We start from the raw sequence: 20,433 nt of genomic DNA, 5'->3' as shown, positions 1-20,433 counted from the left end.
CAGATTCCCATGTTTCTGGTGAGGAAGTCAAAGTTGCAGTTAAACAAATGAAAAATATGAAAGCTCCTGGCTTTGATAACATTTTTAATCTAGTGTTGAAAAAACAGAGTGATCAGTTCTTTCAACATCTAGCCAATATTTTCAATAAATGTTTTCAACTTGGTTACTTCCCCACCAATTGGAAACTGGGCAAAGTCATACCAATTTTGAAGCCTCAAAAAGATCCAACATCGCAAACAAGTTATCGTCCCATTAGTCTTTTGAGTAGTCTGTCCAAACTCTTTGAGAAGGTCATCTATTCAAGGCTTTTGGATTTTACCAACGATAATAATATAATTTTGAATGAGCAGTTTGGCTTCCGAAAGGGGCATAATACTGCTCATCAGCTTACGAGAGTAACTAAAATCATCAAGCAGAACAAGCTTGAGTCTAAATCAACTGCTATGGCTTTGTTGGATGTTGAGAAGGCTTTTGACAATGTTTGGCATGATGGTTTGATACATAAACTGTATTTATGCGGTTTTCCAATGTATCTTATCAAAATTATCCAGCACTATCTTTCGGAGAGATCGTTCAGGGTTTTTCTGAATGGGATTGCTTCTGGATTATTCAACATTGATGCTGGGGTTCCCCAAGGAAGTATTCTTGGCCCACTTCTGTACAATATTTTTACATCTGATTTGCCTACTCTTCCTGGTAATGGTGTGTTGTCACTTTTTGCTGATGACACTGCCGTTATTTTTAAGGGTAAAATAACCAGATATTTAGTTGGCCGTCTTCAGAAGGGTCTTGACGTTCTTTCCGAATACTTTGGCGACTGGAAAATTCGCATAAATGCAGCCAAAACTCAAACCATCATTTTTCCACTTTCCAAATCGGCCCGATTTGTCCCAAAGGATGATGTTTTGATTAAAATGAATGATGTTTCAATACCCTGGTCAAAAGAAGTTGTCTATTTAGGTCTCATACTTGACTCGAAACTTTTGTTTCGGCAGCATGTAGACAAAATATTGAACAAGTGCAGCATTCTCATCAGGTGCTTGTACCCTTTAATTAACAGAAAATCAAAGCTTTCTTTAAAAAATAAGTTAGCAGTATACAAACAAATAATTTACCCCGTTATTGAGTATGCAGTACCTGTTTGGGAGTGTTGCGCTAGAACTCATAAATTGAAGCTCCAGCGTGTCCAAAACAAGGTACTCAAAATGGTTTTGAATGTTCCTGGCTGGACAAGATCAAGTGAGGTTCATGAATTAGCAGAAGTAAAAATGTTGGATCAGAAGATTCAAGAAAAATGTTTGAAATTCAGGGAAAAATGTGCTATATCTGAATACCCCTTGATTCAAGGATTGGTTTAGTTTATGGTAAGATTAAGTTAGTTTTAAGTTAGGTTATGTTTTCTTAAATTTTTTTTTCCTCGTTGTACCTAGTGTTACAAAAATGATAAATCATATACTTTTAAAGTCAAGAAAATGAACAGTGTTTAAATCACGAAAAGCAAACTAAAGCTGAAGAGCCACAGCTGACCACTTATTATGTAAACCAAATGTAATTATTATAAGAAAGATTCAATAAAGTATATTTAATTCAAAAAAAAAAAAAAAAATTCACGATTGAAAACCATTTCTGATCACTTTTTTCATTTTAATGCAAAAAAATATTGACAAGACAACATTTTTTCGATGGATCAACTATGGTCCCCTTGGAACGAGCTGTCAAGTAGGAACTTTTCTGTCAAGAAGGACCGCGAGGTTAATTTTTCAAAATTGATTTAAAAATCCATTTTAAACTGTTTTTGGTCGTACAAAGGGTTATTGTACTCAGAAAAATAAGCATTATCGCTGTAAACAATAATATCACCAATCTAAGCTTCATTTTAGGACCCAATTATGTCTGGAAATGTTTTTCAAAGAGTTTAAAAGATTAATTTTCTACGTTTTCATATTACTCTTCATAAAAAATGGAGGTTGTCGGTTGTGTCGAATTTTCATATGGGACAGAAAATTGTCCAAGTGTGAGATTCTTGTAGGAAGTTCAATTTCCTACAACTTTGTCGAAAGGTGCAAAACGATCCGAGTTGATCCTGATTTTTGATGATTGTTTTAGTAAAAATATTTTCTTATATACTTAATAGGATGTAACAAAAATTACTTTTTGGCTGGCATTCAGGGGTTTGTTTCGGTGGGTATACTGAGCCCAAATCCCAAATATGAGCTTGAGTGGACGTAACAGGAGCTGGCGCTCCGCCCTTCAATTTTAAATGGGATTTAACCCGTAAAAATACTTTTTTTTTTTCAAAAATGTCTATTTTTGAGGCACTTTGGCCACTGAAGCGTTTACCAAAAACATCAATGGCGTGTAGGCCAGATCCTTGCGCATCTTTTGGTATGTATAACATTGAAGTTTGGAGCACCCTGGAGCTCGGTACAGACCTTCAAAGTTTGGCATTCTTTCGAAAAATCAGCCCCGGGAAAATCAAATGTCGTCTTGGGCGTCGCGAGTTGCGACGCATATCTTTTTTGCCGGGGACGATTTTTCGAAAAAATGCCAAACTTTGAAGGTCTGTACCGAGCTTCAGGGTGCTCCAAACTTCAATGTTATATATCCCTAAAGATGCGCAAGGATCTGGCCTACACGCCAGTGATGTTTTTGGTAAACGCTTCAGTGGCCAAAGTGCCTCAAAAATAGACATTTTTGAAAAAAAGTATTTTTACGGATTAAATCCCATTTAAAATTGAAGGGTGGAGCGCCAGCTCCTGTTACGTCCAATCAAGCTCATGTTTGGGATTTGGGCTCAGTATGCCCACCGGAATAAACCCCTGAATGCCCGCCAAAGAGTCAATTTTGTTACACTCTAATACTTAACACGTAGCCTTATGTGTGGTACAAACTTCAAACGTGTTTTTCTCAGCTTGCTGTTTTTTGCATATGGGACATTTATGCGAACATGGGCAGTATATACCCCTTATATACTTTCATGTATATAAGCCGACTTATTTTCATCGCGTTGCTGATAACTCTTCAGGATGAACTCAGATCTTCTTGCACCCTTAGACAAAGTTGTAGGAAATTAAATTTCCTACAAGAATCTCACACTTGAACAATTTTGGGTGAGACCCGCGCCACCTGGCAGAAAAATACTGAAACGATGTTTTTCTGCATACATTTTTGCGATTTTCCCCATATAAACTTCAACGATAAAAAGCGACCCCTTAACCTTAACCGATTTGGCTCAAAATTGGCACAGTTACTTATTATTGCCTAAAGAATCGAACCAGGGGGTATCTCTTCAGATTTTCCAGAATTTAAAAATTTTTCTTCCTAATCTTCATTCAAATTGGCGGCCGGTCTTACAAAATATGCACGTAAATATCTTGTATCTTGAGATGGGATTTTCTTATCGATATGGTGTCTTTGTCAAAGTTGTAGATCATAATGATTACTATTTTGAAAAAAAAAAATAGTAACACTCTTCAAAACCCCTTTTATTTATTTTACTTTTTTCACTATAAGTTGGGTTCCCAAATCACGCATTTTTTTCAATTTTTGAAATTTTTTTGGAGTGTTTTATGGGAATCAAAAAGGCATCTTTTGAGCCATAGTGCAAAATTTTTTTTTTAAGAAAATAAGGTCAAAAAAGTTTATTTCCAAAGCTACCGTCATCAGGAGTGACATTTGGTCTGGAGGGTGAGATTGAGTCATACAAATTATAGCATTTTTTTATGACCCAATCTCACCCCCCAGACCCAATGTCATCCCTTAAGAATTGTCGATAATGTGCACCGTTTTGGAGTTATAGTCACTTTTAGGATATAATTTTCGAACACTTTGACATTTTTCGTTTTTTGAAAAATCTTAATAATGAGAGCCACCCCTGAAAAAATTAAAAGCTGCAAAAATTTCCTACAATTTCCCTCTCATGGACAGAGAATATTGTTAGAATCAGTAAATAAATAATTCGAAAAATAAACCGGAATTGATCTATTTTTAAAAAAGTTTGGAAATATTATTCACAGCATTGCATAGTTTCCTTTTTTTTGTTTTGCTTTGACTTTTGGAATTCGATGAAAGTAAAGCTCCATGTTTAAAGCTCGAATATAATGTCCACACTTAACACTGAGTTGCTTCTGACCTCTGAACAAACGCAATTATTATTTTCATCACAAAAAAGTGCAGCATGTTGCATTTCCACTTGCCAGCAATAAAATTGCAGCCAAAAATTAAATAACGAAGCGGGGAAAACGTGCTTTTCTTTCACTTGCTTGAACAGCAGCACACAATGAAATAAATCGTTTTCTGCAGAGAACTTTTTCGTTTGAAAATTAATCCCTTCCTACGTCCGCAACAATGTTCCAGTACCGTGTGGGTAATTTTACGTGCACCCGATTGCTCCTTGGTGATGCCACCGCTCCTAACGACCTACCGATCTGACCCCAAAACCTCATTCCCCTCGACCCTGTCACCTTTCAATCCCGAGGTTTCCCGGTATCAGCAAAAAAAATGAATATCGTAACGAGTGGGATTATGACGTAGAACCGGATTTATTGCATCCTATTTGCCATTTTCTCCAACATCTCTATCAGCAAATGAAAGCATTAATCAAGCTTCTTATGCCGTCTATCTCCCTTCGCTCCGTTGTGTGTCGATAAACAGTGAATCACAACGAGAGACTACGCTCTATCTACAGTACACACTGCATAGTTGCTTCTGGCAGAAGAGCTAAAAGGATAACGACGCCCCGACGAACCGCAGAGACTTGCGTTGGCCAGACCAGGGTGCCCTAATACCATCAATCGTAAGCGCAAACAAACGTATTGAACATTGATGAGGATCAAAACGAGCACAAGAGATCTGCTCGGCAAAGCCTTAATAGTCTTCAGAAGTTGAAACGACCGTCTTCCAGCGAGGCTACTCTTCTCTGCTTTTAGTAGATGGCCTCGAGGAAAGCCTCTGGAAGGAGATTTCTTAATAATATCATTAATCCTTCGTCGGTTTTCATTCACCAGTCGACACGGAGAATTGCAGCAGCTGTGGGAAATATCCATCCTTCCTTCCGTTTTGGTTCAGGTCCAAAACACAAATGGGATGCTTTCGCAAGCACCGGCCAAATAATTCACTGTGCGGCCAACAACACTCTGAAATATGAAACAAGGTAACACTTCCCAATGTGGTGGGGTTGTATGTTTGATTTAACGGTTACTCCCACATAAGCTGGCGTACTAAATCCGTGCCGCCAAAACTACCGTTAGATTGCTAAATTGCTCTTGTGTTTCTTGGAATTAAATAGCGAACAAATAGGGGCACAATTTGAACCTGATTGAAATTGAAATATAATCCAAATTTTATTAATAGAAAGTTTGGGTCAATTTCAATTTTGGTGAAACTCTAGTTGATGCGATAATTGTTTTTACTCAAAAATATTGCACGTGAGTTAATAAGCCAATTATGCGGGTAGTGATATTTTTCCGTACAATTTATTCAAGCTGTATGATTGAACGGTTGACCGATTGTGACTTAATATCAATTAAAAACGTTTCATAGAATCTATATGTAAAAAGCTGTACGTGCTGATAAGTCCAGTTCGGGTTCTCGAAAGTAACATGCTGTTCCTTTAGCATTAGGATGGTTCTAGCTGTTCGAATTTCAGTTTCAAATATTAGGGTGCCGTTTCGAGACCCGAAAGGGTGAAAAAAAAATGGTTTGAGTTTCATATAGGTATATCCGGATCTCACTTAAATGTATGTGAATTCGTCCGGATCCATCATCCGACCCATATTGGTGGTTAGATAATCGAAAGACCTTTCTAACGAGTCCAAAACATTGAAGATCTGGCAACCCTGTCTCAAGTTATGACCACTTAAGTGACATTTATGTGCTATTTCGAGGCAATCCGACTCATCCTTGGGAGGTGCATATGACCCTCGCACCCAAGCTCGCCCCTAAAATTTTGTACGGAAAATCAGGGCGACCTTTGAATAATCGAACTTCAGAAAATTGGGGACTCTATGAATAATTTTATACATTTGTAGTAAATGTTAAAATTACTTTAGGCTGAAGGCTTCCAAACGTTTTTGCTTTCCTATTATTTAAAAAAAAATAGAAACGATAACATTTGAATCGATAATTCTTAATGAAGTTTATATCGCAATTGAATGTACAACAAGCTGGACAATGGCATCATCCAGTTCACATGTAGCGTTGATTTGAACCGATTGAGAATCAATAGCATTTTGTTTCGTACTAATTGGTCAGCAAAGTGAACGTAGCCCGGAGTTGTGTGCGGTCACGGTACAGAAGCATTATCTATCTACAACTACATCGATTGAACCACATACAGCTCTGATGCAACTGCTACAGAGTCCTTTGAGTGGATTCGACCGTGATTTTCAGAGGGGGGAAATGCCAAAGGCCGGAAGCAGCACATCTCGCTCTCGACCTACAAACAAGTGCACTTAATTAATAAACGGCTCTGGAAACTCTATTCAATTTAGCTTCGTCCGTTTGGTTTGGGTCCGGGTGTCCGGTAAGTGGGTTATCGTGCTGCTGGTGGTTCCCTTCGGGGAGATAACACCGATAGCCGGATGGACGGTCGAACCCGGAGTGGATACTAAAACGATTCAATGCTCCTTTTGTGCACCCAGGTCGTCCGTTCTGGAGTGGCACACACGTGGATCTGACGGCTCGGACCGGCCCCAAATGTGGCCGCGCTGTCGAGTTATGGGAAAATTATGACGAATTTCCCCTGGGGGTATCGCGAATGACCCGGGTCGTCGGAGGTTGAATATTTCACGCCTCTGTCGAAGGAACACCTGGATCCGACATTTTTTGAATATTTAACTCACGAGAGGGTACAAGTTTCACTGTCGATCGATAGCGTTTCAAGCTTTACTCACTTTCAACATGAAATTCTGTAAAATAATCTAGAAAGGGGAGGGTGAACAAGAAATATTTTGACACGTATCAGTCTGCGTACCGCTAAAGTGACCCATTTTAAGAGTTCAGTGCGCCGTCAACTGCGTCGGCTTAGGAGACTGCCTTGCATCAGCCAAATTAATTCCCAAAACAAACCGACGATGAGAAGGAAAACAAAAAACACAAAAGTCTTGTCTGCGCTCTGTAAAAGCAACTGTCTGTTCGGACGTGTGTCTTTCCTGCGATGGTGGCATAAAATAGAAATTGTGATACGTGCGTGGGAGTCGCACGCGAGATGCCATCATCATCATCATCATCATTCGTGCCTGAACCTGAATGACTTGGACGCCGACGCCCGCCGTGGGGCAGCATCCAACGGACGCGGACAGACAGACGCTCGACTCGGCTGATGACTGAGAAAGCGGGCTGATCGAGCCGTTGTTGTTCAAGATGCAACGGTATGACGTCTTTAGAGGATTCATTCAGCGCTGAAGAGTTTGATTGTGCTGCACTTTTCATGTAAAATATTATTCAGACAAAATATAAGAGGAAAGCCTGTTCCTCTCACAATAAATTGAGATTGGTCTTCGGCATTTTAAATATGAACTTTTCAATTAAGACTCATAGACTCACTTTCATTTTCTAAAACATTAAATCAGCTTTTAAAAGCATGGATTTGCCCGAGGAAACAATGCTCGAAGATCCTTCTGGTGTGCCAACACAACGTAATACCAGGGACTGAGATAAGCTGTATCAGCACAATCTAAGTCTGATACAAATGATACTTTCTCATAATTTCGCTGCCGGCCAACGGGCATCGGAATGAAAACACACATTGAATATCGCAACCCAGTTATTGTATATCGTCACTCTAAATAATAATTTTTTTGTTTTCTAACTTAAATAGAAAAAAAAGATTGTTATATTTTCCTCCAAACGTTTTCTCCCAAATCTTCAAGTTGACAAAATCCGTACAACAATAACATAACATAAAACAAACACTTATGGGAGAGGAGACGATGTCGTCAGTCTACAAGACAACAACAACAGAAAAAAGCAACAGCACACTGAGATCAGTTTCAATCCCAACCTGGGAAAACCCAGTTCTGCCGTGTGACAACGGTTGGCTGACGAAACAAAAAAAATCGGATACTCTGGATGTGTGTGCTAAGGTTTTACGTGCCACTTTTATTGCAGATTTTATTTTGCGGTTTTCGCATTCTTTTTTCCTCGGTGGAAGTTGTGGTGGAGCTTTTCCTCGATTTGCACACGTGGCGCGTATGGAAATAAAAAGATGATTCAGCGTGATTTGTGCGAGTGTGTTTATGGTGGTTTTTGCCAATTTTTATCATTATTTTTACATGCAAACATTAACAGTTTGGGCGTAATTGAATTCAGGGAAACAAATTAAGACATGTTTGAATGTTACTTTTGGGGTAATGGAAAAAAAAGAGTTCTTTTTATTAAGTGGCACTTTTTGTTCAGATTGCAAAAGGTTGCTTTGATTGTTTTATTTTCTTGAAATACAGTTCAAAAGAGTGAAAAATATATTGAAAAAAAAAAGATTTTTATTCGCAAGTTTTGATAACATAATATTTGGACATGAGAGTTTCACACTTTCCCCTAACGATAGTTGTTTCCATACCTTAGCTTTTCAACACTAATAATCCCTCACCAAATAAGTTCAGATTACGACAGATTGGCAGTTGCAACAAGCGTGAGCTTGATTTATTGGTGCGATCTGAGTAAAATTTAAAACAACGCACAATTTGAGTGTTTTATGGCATCGGAGGGCTTTTAAAGCCCTTAGTGAATCGTGGGCGCGCGTGAAAAAGATTCGTGAAGTAGGCGCACTATGGGATTTCAGGTGGTCAAATTGGCACTCGACCAAATTAACAAGTTATGTACAGGACGTAATTTTTGTCGTTAATCGCTTGCTTGCGTGATAATCCTCCATGGTGACCACACACCTTTTCCTCCATCGATTGGCGAGGTCAAATGTGAAAATGGAAAACGCCGACGATGGCAATAATAAGCTTGAACCTGAACCTGAACCAAAGTGTCAAAGGCACTTACTGGCGTTTGTTACGTGGCTGACGGCAAAGAAGCAATAAATAATGGCGAGGGAAAAATCGAAGTACGTTGCTGTGGCAGAGAATAAAGTGAAATATGAACCAGAAACGACAATAAATGAGTGACAAAATTGCTTCCAATGAAACTCTCATCGCACGTGGTCCAATGTCCTCTCACGTCAATATAGTGCTTCTGGCATGTCTAGCCACTTTTATTGGATCGTTTGGGGTCAAAGTTTTATATTCTTTTTTAAATTATGTTTCTGGATTTCCTCAAACAACTGTTCTTAAGAAGAATTACATATTTAAGCCAATTTAGAACTTAATTTTGAGTTCAATAAAAGAAATAAAAACAAGTTAAAATGATAACAATCTCAATTATTCTGTGACTAGAAACCAATCCTTTTTCCTTCTCAAATCAAGAGCTTCTCCCCCTCGCTGATCGATAAAGCTGTGAAATAAAACCAACAGCAACACCAGCGCAAAGAGCTTTAGCGCGATAAGGAAACAGATAAAAAATCACTTAACCATGTGCTGCGCTGACGGAGCTTGCGGTGGTGCAAACAGCAGGAAGCTTTCCGATGCTTCATGTGTTGTAAAATATGAGAGCTGCAATGCGAAGGATAGACGAGTAGCGGAAGACTAACTAAGAAGCTGCTTCATCACTCTCGACGGGACGAGGATTGAGTGACATAACCACAAAACCAAAGTGCACCTGGTTTAAATGTGATTGGAAGCTTTTTTCTGCGTGCATAAAATGTGAGTAAATTAGGAATGAATAAATACACTTTATTGGTTGAGATGCTGCCAATAGATTACCTGGAAAGAAAAAGAGAAAAAAAAATGTTGTAGAAAATCCATCAATTTTGTTATATGGAGCAGCGTTTTAGGTATAGATATAATAAGGCCGATGAAAATATTTAAAAAAAAATCGAAGTTACAAGCCTTTGTCTGAACATTTAAATGCAAAATGTGTTTTAAAATCTATTTTACACTAGTTCAGTTGTTTTGCAAACATTACATTACTTTTTGCTATACCAAACATCGAAAATTTTCAAAAATTCAAAAGATTTTTAAATCAACCCAAACATGCTAAAAATGATTCTCAACGTTGGGGAAGGCATTCTTAATCGATTTCAGCTGCAAAAGCAAAGCAATCCACTTTAACGACCCCCGGGTCTATTGTGGTCTCTGTTGCAAGTTTCTGCTAATTTCTAGGCGTACGAAAGTTATGTGTGGTAAGTCACTCAAAACCTCTTATACGGTTTCAGCTGATTACACTTAAGCTTCCATTGAAATTTTAAAGCTTGAAAAAATATTTTTTTACCCCTGACTTTTCGAGCCAATTTTGAAGGGTTCCTATCTAGTTAGCATAAGAGAGCACAGAGATATCGAAATGTCAAACTTGATTCAGGATATATCCACAGGAAATCAATGGGACAGATGCAGAAAGAAATGAAGGAACATATACCAGGGACACTCTCCAGTCCAAACCAAGAAGTTTGATATGCCGCACGACTAATTTATCAAACTTCAGATAATTGGGTAATCGAGTCTAGACTGAAGATCGCTTTTCCAGTTTGTCCAGTGAGTCATTGTTCTACACGAAACAAATATTATGTAGGGTCTGAAAAAGTAATGATTCTTTATGCTAATTTAACATTTGATAATTATTCAAATTTCAAACCTTCCGTCTAGATGCGCCTTTGCTAATAACTTTCATACAAATCTCGGCGAAAATCGATTTTCCCAAGGTCGCCTCACAGCTACTTGGCTTACCACACAGCACTAGTTTTGTAACGAACCCATTTTCGGTGTAAATCAACGTGTTCCTTTCTGACTAAAATAACTTACCACCATAATGCGGTCGATTGGGTGCTGTGGTACAGCACAGTAGAGTGTATAAAATCGCCCATCATACCTGTGGACGAGCCTCCCCCCTCCCTCTCAAATCCACCTTCATTGGTCGTCATCGATAAATCCACTTCGTACCATATACGTCCTAGCTGCGTTTGTTCTATTATGACTTTATTCGTTGTCGTTGTGCCAGCTTGCCACATGTTGATTTTTTTGTCATTTCCCTTTGAGGTTATCCCCAAAATGTTCTTTTTAATTGGTGTCATGAGCATTTGTTTACATTACTTCTTTTAGGTGTGTCCAAATATTACTTAGTTCTTTTTTAAGCCCTTGAAATTTAAATTTGTATTGATCATGCGGGTATCAATTCTTTTATATTTGCTCATTAAATTGAAACAAAAAAAAAAGCCTCACTGTAACTTCAAGCTCCGACGTGCCACAACAAAACACAACTGTAACCATAGACTAAATATATATAGATACGCCACTCCCCTGTTGGGGCTGGCGACACTACCGCCACGCCAAAATTGCACCTGGTGGCAATTCACAGGTACTACTTTTCGATGTTTCCAAAGGGAAAATTATTTTTCCCCAGTTTCAGTTCAAGTGTTACGGTTGCATCGTAGCAACAGCTGCTTTTCAAACTTTGTTTATTTTCTGTCAACATTTCACCATCAAGTGGGACTTCAAATCGTTGGCTTTTTTCCTCTTAGAAGAACCCGGTGCGAGCATCTCTGACCACCGAAAATCCTACAAACGGAGCCGTTTCCTCCGAGGTTGCCATCCGTTCATCTTGGAGACGTGTTAGCAAGTGAGTAGAACAAAGTTTAACAGAAAAATTGCTTATGTGAAAATTTATTTTTACAGGCCCTCTGGTTGCACTCTAAACTTGATTAACCCTGCCAACCATTCCACCACAGCAAACGGAAACTGCGTAGCGTTATAGAATCTGACCGTAACTGTCGGTGCTTCTAGCGGACACAGCCTTCTCGTGTGAACAGAACTCAAGCAAAGCTTTTCCCGGGGCCCAGTTTCACAAGAACCACGGTGTGCGACAATCCACCGTTGCCGGAATAGCGGGAGCGAGCGGAAACACAAGTCTAATCTAAACGTATGCTGGGCACCATGATGAAATGCCTCGATTTTTGTTACAACTGTTTCTTGTTCTATTTTGTTAGTTGATAATAAAACGTCGACCCAATAAAACGGATATCATACACCTACATGCTGATTAAATTTTATTTGTCTAGATCACTGATTCGCAAACTATTTTCGCCTAGGCTCCACCTTTCATACATCAATGGTGGGGCCCAAGGCCACTCCAGGAACTTGTCAGGCCCCACTAGCGGGGCCCACTGTTCTTAGATTTTCGAGCAGCTCCAGAACATGTCCCAAAGCTGAAGATTCTTCTTGCGGTTCAATGTCAGCCGGGTAGTTTAGCATAAAGAAGTGGCCTCTTTAAATCTGATGCACATGAACGGAGGAATCAGCGTTAGGTTTGTTTGTCTATTCTTGCGCTGCATTTTGGCAAAAGTTTTACATAAGTTCTTCATGTCTGGAAAAAATAAAATAAAATGAAGCATCTACACATGGTAAGGGATTCTAAACAACCATATACAAATAAGCATCTCTTTGAGGAGCGGACTGTAGCTCAGTTCGCTAACCTTCGTTGCCATCACTCGAGACTTTTTCACCTGGCCGGGGGAGTGGTGCAAATCCGCAGAGGTTTCACCGTAGAGTGGGAACTGCCCGTTTTTGGTTCGATTATTCTAGTCAGATTCTCTACTGCTGCTGCCACTGCTACTTGCCCTGCTGGAGTACACACCTGGCGGCCGATTTTTTTACGTGTTTTGGGATTTAAAAAGGTAAATTACAAAAATAGTTTGTACAAGGACGTGTTGAACCCAATTCGGTGACACTTTGTCAAAAACAAAACAATTTTTCAACAGGCAAGTGCACAGAGTACTATGATTTTGTTTCCGAATTTAGTACCTGTAAATTGACGATGGCGGCGCGCAGATCGCTAAAGGGGTGTCGCCAACTAGGTATATGGAGCAACTTCCAAGTGGGACATCTACTTGATTAATAATCTATGCTGTAACCCTGCGAATGGGCTGTCCATAAACAACAACACAGGATTTACCCCGCTGCCACTACCGCGCGCACGCTGGGGAATAAATCAATTTGCTGCCAAGGTCGAAACTCTCTGTACCTATACGTGAGACCTGGCCAACAATAAAAAGGCCGCGGCCTGTTGGGAACGGTCGACTCGTATGTAAAGGAACCTCCACCTCGGATTTGAATGCCTTTGGGTCGAGGTTGTGAAAGAAAATTCCAAAAACGGTGAAAAATACCCACGCATATTGTTATACCCGGGGCTTATAATCCGAAGTAGAGAGAGAGAGAAAAAGTTAAGGTGATGTGTTAAACGGATTATTCATATTAGCGCCCACTGTTGCCTGGATGCCGGTGGCTAACTAACTTACTAACCCCTTAATTGGTGTTAGGTTAGCAGTGAAATGACACCCAATAAATTTTCAGATTTAGAAATATGTGTTTCTGATGGTTTGTTGTTGCGTTTTCATCAAAATTCACGGCATGGCATGTTAAACAATAAGAGCCCTAAAGCTAAATAAATTTGGTAATACAAACACAAAATTTTTAAATCCTTAATTTTTTGTATTCTTTTGACTAGATTCTGGAAGAAACTCATCCAACATTGTCATACACCCAAAGTTAAAGAACGAGGGGATAGTCCTCACGAAAAGAATCGTGAGGAAAGTGCTATTTTGCGAGAGTATAGTCCTCTCGCGTGTTCATTCGTTCATTGGAACAGTTCATCCTATTGAGTGGCTTATATGGACAAATGACCGCCACTTAGTCACCGAACCATGGTGGCCCATACGGCAAAGGTACGGTTCAATATGCCGAAAGTCTCGGGTTCGAGTCTCGGTACCGGTACTTTTTTTTTTTGAAAGATGAACTTTTTTTGAAGCTGAACCCATGAGTAAAGTACTCTCGGTAATTTCGGGATTTATCCTCTCCGTCCGCACACAGTACCATTTTACTACCGAATCGTGCTCTTTATCCTCTCGTATGTCGATGCCCAGTTCTGGGTGTATATACCATGAAAATATAGGTAATTTAAAAACATACGGGAAATAGTTGTGCTTAGTTCGAGTCATAAAAAAAAACAAAGTTTGTATCCATGACATCAGCGTTCCATTGAATGTCTTGTTTGCGTACTAGTGGCCCTTTTTGGTCAACATAATACATTTTGAATGGTTTCAGTCCAAAAACCAACATTGATACTAATCACACAAACAAACAGCAAACAATTGAAATGCCACTCTCTGGTTTCAATTACACAACACAATTCTATTTACCACAAGCTCACCTCGGTTATGAAATCAACGATAAACATGCCATAAAATTATCATTGCACTCATCGTTTAAGGTAAAAATCAAATTGTTTATTTTGCCCCCCAAAACATGGTGGCCGCCCTCATCACACGTGTCCATTACCCACGTGGGCGAACCTCAGGAACGATTATTACGTGAGTCCACATACACACACCCGTGTATCATTCCATGCACAAATATGTGCTGTATGGGAGCCGATTGACAACGATTGGACAGCAGCAGAGCCTTCCCGTTCTCCGGAATCCCCTCGGTTTGCCTTGGATCGCATCATTTAATCGGTAAACTGTTTGACCATTACCTTCCCATTTCGGGCTCCAAACGGACGGGCCACATGCCCTGCTCATCAGGCCGACAACAACACAATAAGGGCGTATTCCGGGGCCAACCTCCCTTTGGACGGGCCGGAGACCTTCATCCCTTGGCGGAACTATCAAAGATATCACCGTTTGTTTTATGTGTACGCAGACTAGGGTGTTGTGGGGTCTTGTTACAACTCTCAAGCTGACAATTTCATTACGATGCCTCGTTTTACCCCAGCATTCCCTAGACAGGCAAAGTGTAAACTGAAGTCACGTTTGATTTGCTTGCTCTTCGACATCGTAGTAGTCATTGTCAGTGCACGTCAGAGTAGGTTAGCCAAACGGCACAGTTTTCGAGCCTTGTTCGACTAATTTTCGCTCGTGAGCTTCTCTGGATGGGGTAGTTGATCCATCGAATGAAGATAACGAGGAAATTGTTGTAATGAAACTTTTATAATTTCTGTTTTAAACCATGGTTTGAAAAGGAACTTTTTTTCTGTTCTATCATCCATTTTCTAGCCTCTTTGAAAATTAAGTCTTGAAAGTTGGGTCTTGATTTTTTTTTTAACATAAAACACTATTTTTAGGAGAAAAACTCAAAGTGCACGTGTTTCTGTGGACCCAAAACTTCACGCTTCCTCTCTAGTTGAGCCTGTGCAGAAATGTTGTTGGTCGGTGTTAAATAAATCGGTTGAAATAAATCGACATCAGAAAAGATGAGGTAAAGATTGAGGTCACAACTTTCAAATTTTAAAACCACCACTTTTTTCAGAGAGAACTTCTATCATGCGGCAAACATTTATCCATCACATTTAAATATTAAACCATCAGGAAGAAACAGTGCTAGATAACGTCCCCGTAGTAGCATTATTTATTTTACTGTCATAACGCCCCAACTTCAGCTCCAAGATAAAGGATAAGCATGTTGTTTCCCACACTACAAACGTGCCTGGCTTTTCGCCGCCCAACCTTCCTTCGTCATCACGTGTGACTTTTGGTGGAAAATGCTCTTTTGTTGCTCTCGTTTTCTTTATTGTTTGTGGGTCGTCGTCGTCGGTTGGATGGTCGCTTTTTGTCTGTGTGTATGTGTAACTGCTGGCTGAGTGAGTGTTGTTTTGCTAGGTACTTTATGTGAAGAGTCAAGTTATTTATTTTTGGCCATCTAGACTGACTGCCGTCAACAGCAGCAGGACCGTCATCTTCTAGCTATAGGGGAAAACTCTTTGGACGACGATGATGCAGCCAGGCCCTGTTGACTGCGCTGGTTGGTGTTACTATCGTTGATGTCGCAAGATAGATACATCGTATAGATACAGCGGGAATGGTGGACGGAAGGACCGTGCTGGAAAAGCCATTTACCGTACGATGGCGTTTGTTTACATAATAAGCCAATTTATCTTCCGCGCCATCACGTCGACAGGTTCAAGCGCTGGATTTACCCTTTTCTGCCCTCGGCACCACCACTGCGTTGATTGGCCAACAGTGAGAATCACAGAAGAATTCAAATGTAGTAAGATTTTTTTTAAACCGTGGCATACATTTATGTGGCTTACTTTTCGAGTAAGTATTAACCTGAAAAATTTATGTAACTTGTGATTTTATTGTGAAAATTTAGATTTTCATTTATTTTATTTTTTTCAAAGAAGAGAGGGATGTCCGAATCGGGAATCTTATTTGTTTTGATAATATCAAAAGCCCTACCAAATTTGTGCTTGAATTGAAAAGTTGTTGTCGAGTGCTGATACGTTTTTGTGGTGAAAAGTCCCTTTCACATATTACAAATTGGAATACAGTCCAGACTCGATTATCCGCAGTTTCGATTATCCGAAGTTCAATTATCCGAAGGTTTGAATGGAAATATCAAGGCATTGCCAGTAATAATGTTTTTGTACTTTTTATGCTTTAACTTTTAATAGTTAATAATAATATACAATTAGGTGTTTGTTTAAATTATTAAAGTTAAAGAAATAACTCTATACTCATTGACTGAATCCATTTTGATACAATGAAATATTTTTAATCACAATTCACACACAATGTCCAATGTCCAATCAAACTTTTGTGTCCGACTATTGAAAAGTTAGCTTATAATATAATGTCCACTTTATCATCAAGTCTCATTTTTCTGTACGCTACAAAGTTTACTTTTGTGAAACCAGTTATTTATATGATAAGTTTCACAAATTGATAAATAAGAATCTCTAATTTGCTCTTCTCATCCGCCGGCGAAAGAAAAACTTGAGCGTACTTTTTTCTTTCTCTCATTCCTCTCATGCTGGCCTGCATCGCCAAGTGGCACGATTATATGTTACTCATCGTGTGGCCCAGATGCAGCAAAGAAGGATCCTCCCGAGGAAGAATCCCCGAACAAGTTTTCCGATTTAGCAAAACTCTTTCGCAGTGTTTCTTTCCATTCCCCTTTCCTTCCCCTGGGGAGCCATAAATAAAAATACGTGTACATAACATAACAGAGATAGAGAGAGAGAGAGAGAGAGAGAGAGAGAGAGAGAGAGAGAAAAACGCGCCAAGTGGCTGCCTTCACTTTTCGCGCGCGCAGTCCGTGCTCCATATACAGGTATGCAGAACCAGTCCATAAAAAGAAAACTTTTGCATTAAAATCAACAATCAGCAACAGCGCACCACCGCGCCGTAATTGGCGAGCCTCTGGCGTCGTTCGCATGGCCATAGGCCTCATCCTTATGCTATAGAGTTACGGATTGAGCCTGTGAATTCTGCGCTGGAAGAATGTTTGCTGGTTTCATTGAAGTCTACACTCAGTTGTGTGATAAAAATTCAAATACAATTATCCTTGAACGCATTTAACAACATTGAGTTGTGACAAAACGATATGCGAATTGAAAACAGTATCATTCTGTTCAAATTGTTAGTTATCAAAGTATAAACTAGGTAAAAACAATTAATATTTTTATTTGAAATGCAACTCTGACTGGACACCACCATTACTGTCATTTCCGGTGCAATCATCCTGCGCGCGCTTTGCTGATTATGCCAACCATTGCACAAAACGCGGAACTTGTCAACCATCCAAACAGCAGTGGTGTAGTCGTCGTTAGCTTCAAGAGTCATTGTGCATCGTGGCTAAAAGCTCTTCAAAGCGCCCCGTTTTACATAAATAAACTGTGTCGAAGACATCTTTGCATAAATTTCATCACTCCCTCTCCACAGCCGCCATCATTTTTCAACGAAAGTGAAAGAAAGCTCTCTCGCAGTCACCTGGTTTATTCGCGAAATGGTGACAGACAACGATTCCAAGTGTCCCCGTGCGTCCATTGAATGAAGCTAGTTTTGTGATTGCTTGAAGGTTCGCTTTGATTCTTCGCCCGTAACGCTCGTTCGGCTATCAAACATAGTGTTTTGTTTGTGTCATGAATTCAGAAGTTTTTGTTTTTTTGCTTTTTCATGAAGTAGCACTTTTCGAGTCCCAGATGGTATTTGAATTGTTCTTAATATTTTTGTGAACGAAGCTCCAAAACCCAGCATAGATTTTAAATGTCCCACATGCAAACGTTTTCTAAAATACTGTCCATATACTCATATCTTTTGTTAGGGTTGTCAGATCTTCAAACTTTTGAACAATCTTCCGAACTTTAGCCAAATCGTTTTTTAGCATAACTTTTGAAGTCTTTAACTTAACATATTTATTATAGAGACCACAAGACAAATCGAATGGGACCAAAACGATCAAAATCGGTTCAGCCAGTGCCGAGATAATCGAGTGAAATTATTTAGATCAACATATCACTACACACACAGACATTTGTTCAGAATTTGATCCAAACTAGATATGAATCCGTGAAGGTGGGTCTAGAAGGTATAGATTAGAAGTTCATTTTTCGAGTGATTTTAGTGATTTTTTTTCCTCAGTAAGGTGAAAAATGCAAAAATAATCGCTCAATCTGGATATTTGTTGTTTAATATTTGTTTTGGGGCTCCCAATGAACAAAAAGAGTGTTGTATATCTGATCTAAAACTTTGTCCACACATTTAACTCGATTCTATCCTTTTGCACACCAGCAATAAGACGTTCCCAGTGTTGAACTAAGATTAGAATTTATTAAATGTATGTATTATTGGCTACACATTGCATGCTTGCATTTTATTCATTTTTCACAAATAAATAGAGAAGCGAGTTATTTCAAATTTTCTTTATACAGCGAATCCACGTCAAACCAGCAGGATCCGGATCGAAAGTGCTCCTTTCGATTTGGCTCTAATTTTGGAGTTGTTATTTAGTATTTTTGATGTCATATCTGAAAAAAAAATCCTTTTCAAAAAAACATATCACTTGACAGGCTGCACCAATTTTAGCATACTTCTTCTTTTCAAGAGAAAAGTGAGTAGGTGAAGGTAAAGAAAAATACGGAGAAATTGCAAAAGCATAGCTAAATACATTTTCAGGTCAATTAAAAACATTGAAAAATTGGACTCATGTCTGAAATATATTTTCCTATGATCTTTAAGGATTCGTAACATATTCAAAAATTGTGAATATCCATTTGCAGGATTCTGAGTTGTGATTTTTGCAGAATGTCGGAATGCGGTAAATTAATTGACCATAAAGCACCATGCGTCTTCAGCCAAAAGTACGATGGAGGAGCATAGTACTTTTAGTTCGATTGATTCACTGAAGTCCGGCTGAAACCCGCCCCCCCCCCCCCCTCGGAAATTTTTGGAAGACATACGGGAGAGAGGGAAGAAGAAGTAACCGACTTAATCAGTATATATTCAAAAACAAAATATTGCATTGTATCAACATAAATTTGTGAAAAACAAGAAATTTTTTCCACATTTTCCAACAACATGTATGACGTGCACGATTATTTTGATGATACATTGGTCTATGTCACAAGTGTGTATTGCGATATCCAGGAAACGGAAGCGAGTTTCCAAAATCGAGTTAAAGCATCTGGTAGTGTTTGTTAAGTATAGCATTTACTCATTTTCGACCAAAATGGTCTATGTCACAAGATAGCACACAGCTGACGATTTATTAAAGTGTCTTAGTATTTTTTATTACACCCAACAAATCACATTTCTTTCGAAACAGGGCGAGCTAATATTAGTGCAGCAGTTCAGGAGATAACATATTTTGAAAAAAAAAACAATTCAAAAACCGTTAAAAACACAATTTCTTGGGACTCACTTTTTCGGATTGGACCACTAATCGCCAAACAGAAAAAGGGTCTTATTCAAGGTCTTATTATTTTGGCTAAGAAACTCCCATGCTAAATTTGAGCTACATCGGAGAACTTTCAATCTCGATTGGCGTGGAATCTCTGTATAGTTATAGAAATATTTAATCCAAATCAGAAAAAAAATATTTAATTTAAGAGTACTGAACCATTTCTTTCATTATTTTAATTCAAATTTCCATTTAGTTTTATAGTGGAACATGAAAATTTTATAATGTTTTGTTCAATGTCAAGCTCAAAAAACTCGAGATACAAGGAAAACTCGTGTAACTTTTGGCTCAGCTCAAAAGTCGTAATGTCGACTCGTGTAGAGCAGCACTCGCGCGTCAATCGGATAGAGTTCAGTGGTGGGATTTAACTTGAAACTAACTTTCAACTCACTTGCTTCACAAAACCGATAATCCGCAAACCACTGCAGAACGATTTGCAGAACGATCTTCGCCCTGAAACCAACTGTTGAGGGCCTTTCTGGCAGCTCTCTCGGAATGGCAACCGGCGTAGAGGTAGGTAGAGGTACAATCATTTTCCGCTCAAAGCTCTTGTGTTTCCTAAAACCCGACACTTTTACAATTTACCACCGGGAGCCAGCAGTTTAGCTCGGCTTTCTGCGAGACTCTACCGCTTTGACACTCTGGTGGCAAAAACTAAACGTCTCAT

At 39.1% G+C, this 20,433-nt stretch overlaps 1 protein-coding gene and 1 long non-coding RNA gene across 4 annotated transcripts in view; one reads left to right on the top strand and one right to left on the bottom strand.

Annotated features, from left to right (window-relative positions):
* LOC120429874 (calsyntenin-1) overlaps positions 1 to 20,433 on the bottom strand; it is a 197,488-nt gene that overhangs the window by 108,900 nt on the left and 68,155 nt on the right. The gene's annotated exons all lie outside the window — the stretch shown is intronic.
* On the top strand, positions 11,307 to 12,064 carry LOC120429877 (uncharacterized). The gene is made up of 2 exons (XR_005607504.2): positions 11,307 to 11,652; positions 11,709 to 12,064. It is a non-coding gene; the product is annotated as an uncharacterized LOC120429877 (long non-coding RNA).

This window comes from Culex pipiens, chromosome 3 (assembly GCF_016801865.2).
Source record: "Culex pipiens pallens isolate TS chromosome 3, TS_CPP_V2, whole genome shotgun sequence".
NCBI classification, from domain to species: domain Eukaryota; kingdom Metazoa; phylum Arthropoda; class Insecta; order Diptera; family Culicidae; genus Culex; species Culex pipiens.
The sequence above is the reverse complement of the archived record's forward strand: the minus strand, read 5'-3'. Positions and strand labels throughout refer to the sequence as shown.